The sequence below is a fragment of the Schistocerca nitens genome, chromosome 6 (genome assembly GCF_023898315.1).
Source record: "Schistocerca nitens isolate TAMUIC-IGC-003100 chromosome 6, iqSchNite1.1, whole genome shotgun sequence".
NCBI classification, from domain to species: Eukaryota; Metazoa; Arthropoda; class Insecta; order Orthoptera; family Acrididae; genus Schistocerca; species Schistocerca nitens.
In genome coordinates this window covers 218,117,550-218,124,309 of record NC_064619.1, presented here as the reverse complement: position 1 = coordinate 218,124,309, position 6,760 = coordinate 218,117,550, and the positions used below count along the sequence as shown (strand labels likewise).

General features: G+C 43.0%; 1 non-coding gene across 1 annotated transcript; it reads left to right on the top strand.

Moving 5' to 3' along the window:
* The first annotated feature begins 5,611 nt into the window (after nt 1–5,611).
* Nucleotides 5,612–5,686, top strand: Trnas-cga (transfer RNA serine (anticodon CGA)). The gene has a single exon. It is a non-coding gene; the product is annotated as a tRNA-Ser (tRNA).
* The last annotated feature ends 1,074 nt before the right edge of the window (nt 5,687–6,760 follow it).

Genomic DNA, 6,760 nt, shown 5'->3' with positions numbered 1-6,760 from the left:
GCCTCGGGCATGGATGTGTGTGGTGTCCTCACGTTAGTTAGGTTTAAGTAGTTCTAAGTTCTAGGAGACTGATGACCACAGATGTTGAGTCCCATAGTGCTCAGAGCCATTTGAGCCATTTAAACGCATTCATCCACAATGACCCATGCCAGTATACTCGAGCTGGTAAATGTGATGATCTGGATCATTCCACCATCGTGCGACATTTGCATTCAACGGGAAGGGGTCAAAAATCAGGTGCGTGGGTACCACATGCTCTAACCGTAAATCACTAAAATCAGCAGATGGTCATATGAGCTGCTCTGCCTGCTCCTCAGCAAATGGCTCGTGAACAACACCGACCATTCCTATCCCGTATCGTTACTGGTGACGGGAAGTGGTGTCTTTATGATAAACTAGGGAAAAGAAAGGAATAGTTGAGTCCACACAAAGCAGCAACTCCCCATTGAAAGACCTGCGCGCATCCACAGAAGATGTTATGCATCTGGTGGAACAGCGAAAGTGTGGTGCACTACGAATTGCTTCTCCGAGGTGTAACCATCACTGGTGACATGTTGTTGTTGTGGTCTTCAGTCCTGAGACTGGTTTGATGCAGCTCTCCATGCTACTCTATCCTGTGCAAGATTCTTCATCACCCAGTACCTACTGCAACCTACATCCTTCTGAATCTGTTTAGTGTATTCATCTCTTGGTCTCCCTCTACGATTTTTACCCTCCACGCTGCCCTCCAATGCTAAATTTGTGATCCCTTGATGCCTCAAAACATGTTTTACCAACCGATCCCTTCTTCTAGTCAAGTTGTGCCACAAACTTCTCTTCTCCCCAATCCTATTCAATACTTCCTCATTAGTTACGTGATCTACCCACCTTATCTTCAGCATTCTTCTGTAGCACCACATTTCGAAAGCTTCTATTCTCTTCTTGTCCAAACTAGTTATCGTCCATGTTTCACTTCCATACATAGCTATACTCCATACAAATACTTTCAGAAACGACTTCCTGACACTTAAATCTATACTCAATGTTAACAAATTTCTCTTCCAGAAACGATTTCCTTGCCATTGCCAGTCTAGATTTTATATCCTCTCTACTTCGACCATCATAAGTTATTTTACTCCCTAAATAGCAAAACTCCTTTACTGCTTTAAGTGTCTCATTTCCTAATCTAATTCCCTCAGCATCACCCGATTTAAATTGACTACATTCCATTATCCTCGTTTTGCTTTTGTTGATGTTCATCTTATATCCTCCTTTCAAGACACTGTCCATTCCGTTCAACTGCTCTTCCAAATCCTTTGCTGTCTCTGACAGAATTACAATGTCATCGGCGAACCTCAAAGTTTTTACTTCTTCTCCATGAATTTTAATACCTACTCCAAATTTTTCTTTTGTTTCCTTTACTGCTTGCGCAATATACAGATTGAATAACATCGGGGAGAGGCTACAAGCCTGTCTCACTCCTTTCCCAACCACTGCTTCCCTTTCATGCCCCTCGACTCTTATAACTGCCATCTGGTTTCTGTACAAATTGTAAATAGCCTTTCGCTCCCTGTATTTTACCCCTGCCACCTTCAGAATTTGAAAGAGAGTATTCCAGTTAACATTGTCAAAAGCTTCCTCTAAGTCTACAAATGCTAGAAACGTAGGTTTGCCTTTCCTTAATCTATTTTTTAAGATACGTCGTAAGGTCAGTATTGCCTCACGCGTTCCAACATTTCTACGGAATCCAAACTGATCTTCCCCGAGGTCCGCTTCTACCAGTTTTTCCATTCGTCTGTAAAGAATTCGCTTTAGTATTTTGCAGCTGTGACTTATTAAACTGATAGTTCGGTAATTTTCATATCTGTCAACACCTGCTTTCTTTGGGATCGGAATTATTATATTCTTCTTGAAGTCTGAGGGTATTTCGCCTGTCTCATACATATTGCTCACCAGATGGTAGAGTTTTGTCAGGACTGACTCTCCCAAGGCCGTCAGTAGTTCCAGTGGAATGTTGTCTACTCCCGAGGCCTTGTTTCGACTCAGGTCTTTCAGTGCTCTGTCAAACTCTTCACGCAGTATCGAATCTCCCATTTCAACTTCATCTACATCCTCTTCCATTTCCATAATATTGTCCTCAAGTACATCGCCCTTGTATAGACCCTCTATATACTCCTTCCACCTTTCTGCTTTCCCTTCTTTGCTTAGAAATGGGTTTCCATCTGAGCTCTTGATATTCATACAAGTGGCTCTCTTTTCTCCAAATGTCTCTTTAATTTTCCTGTAGGCAATATCTATCTTACCCCTAGTGAGATAAGCCTCTACATCTTTACATTTGTCCTCTAGCCATCCCTTCTTAGCCATCTTGCACTTCCTGTCGATATCATTTTTGAGACGTTTGTATTTATTTTTGCCTGCTTCATTTACTGCATTTTTATATTTTCTCCTTTCATCAATTAAATTCAATATTTCTTCTGTTACCCAAGGATTTCTATTAGCCCTCGTCTTTTTACCTACTTGATCGTCTGCTGCTTTCACTACTTCATCCCACAGAGCTACCCATTCTTCTTCTACTGTATTTCTTTCCCCCATTCTTGTCAATTGTTCCCTTATGCTATCCCTGAAACTCTCTACAACCTCTGGTTTAGTCAGTTTATCCAGGTCCCATCTCCTTAAATTCCCACCTTTTTGCAGTTTCTTCAGTTTTAATCTACAGGTCATAACCAATAGATTGTGGTCAGAGTCCACATCTGCCCCTGGAAATGTCTTACAATTTAAAACCTGGTTCCTAAATCTCTGTCTTACCATTATGTAATCTATCTGATACCTTTTAGTATCTCCAGGGTTCTTCCATGTATACAACCTTCTTTTATGATTCTTGAACCAAGTGTTAGCTATGATACTGCTGACATATAGTGCCAAAAATTGAGCCGTCTTGCAGACACAAGAGCAACAACCATGAAGACTGCGTTAAGTGATGCTACTCCACGATAAGGTCCGGATGTCGTGTTTTCTCAGTCGTGTTTCCAGCTCAATCCACAACTGTTCGATGGGATTCCGGTCCGGTCTCTGCGCTGGCGTTTTAAGAGTGTGTGGAGTGCTGTAGAGCAACCACAATCGGACAATTTGCTCCGTATGTTTGGGATCATTGTCCTGTTGGAAGTAATAATTTCTAGGAAGACCCAAGGCGTCAACACTCTGTTGTAAGTTCTGTTTGAGAATGTTCATATATACAAATCTGTCCATGGTACCTTCCACAAGCATTAATTTTCCGACACCGGAGGCTGACATACAGCCCCATACCATCACTCCACCACCTCCGTGCTTCACCATGAGTTGAATGTTGTTTCGGTCGAGGTCTGTATTCGGTCTTCTCCAGACCAAGAGCCGCGCGGGATTAGCCGAGCGGTCTAAGACGCTGCAGTCATGGACTGTGCGGCTGGTCCCGGTGGAGGTTCGAGTCCTCCCTCGGGCATGGGTGTGTGTGTTTGTCCCTAGGATAATTTAGGTTAAGTACTGTGTAAGCTTAGGGACTGATGACCTTAGCAGTTAAATCCCATCAGATTTCACACACATCTGAACATCCAGACCAAGATCCTACCATCATTGTGCACGATATTAAATTTGCTTTCCTCACTAAACAATACAGTATCCCAAAAGTCTGCTGTCTTAGATACATGCTGTTTCGCGAATTCCATCCGCCACTTCCTTTTCTTTTTGCTGATATAGGGCTTTCCTCTCTGGACCCTGGCTCTGTAGGACGAACGATTGAGAATGGTACGAACTGCCCTTGGAGTGATGTCCTTTCGGAAGTGGTCATGTACATATGCGGATAGTGCCGACGCTGTTTTCGGGTTTTTCTTGATGATTCTTACAAGGGAACCTCCCCGTCGCACCCCCCTCAGATTTAGTTATAAGATGGCACAGTGGATAGGCCTTGAAAAACTGAACACAGATCAATCGAGAAAACAGGAAGAAGTTGTGTGGAACTATGAAAAAAAATAAGCAAAATATACAAACTGAGTAGTCCATGCGCAAGATATGCAACATCAAGGATAGTATGAGCTCAGGAGCGCCGTGGTTAGCGTGAGGGGCTGCGAAACGAGCAGTCCTTGGTTCAAGTCTTCACTCGAGAAAAAAGTTTACTTTATTTTCGCAAAGTTATGATCTCTCCATTCGTTCATTGACATCTCTGTTCACTGTAATAAGTTTAGTGTCTGTGTTTAGCGACCGCTCCGCAAAACCGTGCGATTAGTAGACGAAAGGACGTGCCTCTCCAATGGGAACCGAAAACATTTGATCGCAAGGTCATAGGTCAACCGATTTCTTCACAGGAAAACACGTCTGATATATTCTATACGACACTGGTGACGGCATGTGCGTCACATGACAGGGATATGTTGGCGACCCACCTAACTTGTACACTTGGCGAATGGGTAAAAAGATTCTTCTACCTTGCCCGATTTAGGTTTTCTTGTCGATGTGATAATCACTCCCAAAAAAAGTGATGAAAACATAAGAGTTTGTCAGATAATAATTGTCTGAAAATAAAAAATTAAACTTTCCACTCGAGGAAAGATTTGAACCAGGGACCTCTAATTCCTCAGCTGCTCACGCTAACCACGGGACCACGGCGCTCCTCAGCTTACAATCTCCTTGACGTTGCCTATCTTGCGCATGGACTACTCAGTTTCTATATTTTGCTTATTTTTTTTCATAGTTCCACATAACTTCTTCCTGTTTTCTCGGTTGATCTGTGTTCAGTTTTTCAAGGCCTATCCACTGTGCCAACTTATAACTAAATCTGAGGGAGGTGCGATGGGGAGGTTCCCTTGTTAGTAGCATTCTGGTCTTTCTTGTTGTAAGCTTCTGTGTACGACCGTGTCCTTCACTGTTTATTACTACATGTCTGTCCTTATATCGCTTAATGATAGATTGCACAGTCTCTCGGCTTCGTCCTATGATGATCGCAATTTCGGCATACGACTTATGTTGAAGATGTTGGGCGACAACGATGTTTCGTTCCTCAATGGTCGTTTCCTTCCCCTTGCGGCCCATTCTGCTGTTCCACGGTACCCACGTCCGACGTGCTGTTGCTTCACCGCCGCCACACTACTACTCAAGTGTGGCATGCACTCCGGGGCTGCGTCAGCCGTTTGTTTGGTTGAAAGTAGTCCGCTGTATGAATACATTTTGCCCTGTCGTAGGGCGTGCGGAGTGTAACATATTTTCCCAGAATAGATTCATGGCATACGGGAAGCTTCATTACCGAGAACATGGTTGAAACTTCCTGGCAGATTAAAACTGTGTGCCCGACCGAGACTCGAACTCGGGACCTTTGCCTTTCGCGGGCAAGTGCTCTACCCTCTGAGCTACCCAAGCACGACCCTCGCCCCGTCCTCACAGCTGTACTTCTGCCAGTATCTCGTCTTCTACCTTCCAAACTTCACAGAACCTCTCCTGCGAAACCTTGCAGAGCTAGCACTCCTGAAAGAAAGGATATTGCGGTACCAGTACCTCGTCTCCTACCTTCCAAACTTTACAGAAGCTCTCCTGCGAAAACTTGCAGAACTAGCACTCCTGAAAGAAAGGATATTGCGGAAGGAAAGCTGTGAGGATGGGGCGTGAGTCGTGCTTTGGTAGCTCAGTTGGTAGAGCACTTGCCCTCGAAAGGCAAAGGTCCCGAGTTCGAGTCTCGGTCCGGCAGATAGTTTTAATCTGCCATGAAGTTTCATATCAGCGCACAGTCCGCTGCAGAGTGAAAATCTCATTTTAAGAACATGGTTATCTGACGCTACATCATCGTACTTATTGGTATCGGCGCTGTGGGTGATTTACTATCCCAACACACCATCGTAGTTTGTCACCACCTACTGTATGAATACTTATTTCCACAACTGTATATGCGCATATCGCTATAGTCTGTCGGTAAACTGAGGAGCGAGCGAAAGAGTACCCACCCTGCCAACCCACCTACGTCACAAGGCGCTTCTACAGGCTGTTTCACAAAGTTAATACCGGCCCTGCCGCGGCGCGCGTTTTAAATCTGTGGCGACGCCGTGTACAGATAAGATACTTCTCGGCTGCGTTTATCTTTATACAAATGCATTAAGACCATAAGGAATACAAAAAAAAAACGATAGTTTCTTCTGAAACACAACATCATAAAATAAATAATATTAACACAAGAACGGAAGTCAGGATTCTAGTACAAACATAGAACCAAATTCCTGTTGATCTGAATGTATGTTCCTCTATAATGTAATCAGTCTGTAGAATTTAAGGCTTGTTCTTACTTTGTGTTCCTACTAAAATGTAGAAGTTTTCTTTGAAGGACTACATTAAAACTTAACAATTTTTGCAACATGAAGAGTGTTTAAAAAGTAAGCAGAAATTTATAATTTTATTTGTTGTACTAGTCAGATTTGCACTACTTTTTTGTCACTGTCTTCATAAACATGCCTCAAAAGTATGTGTACAATGTTATCCATATTGGGTATTTACTCTGTTGTCAGCTGTCAGAAAGGTTACATGTGTTTTGGTAGCATCAACTTTTATTTGTTTTGTGTAAAATAAATTACAGAATCTGTATTACATTTTGTTATAAGAATGGAATAAAGTGTGTGAAATTTTTAAAAAATGGTTCAAATGGCTCTGAGCACTATGGGACTCAACATCTTAGGTCATAAGTCCCCTAGAACTTAGAACTACTTAAACCTAACTAACCTAAGGACATCACACACGCCCATGCCCGAGGCAGGATTCGAACCTGCGACCGTAG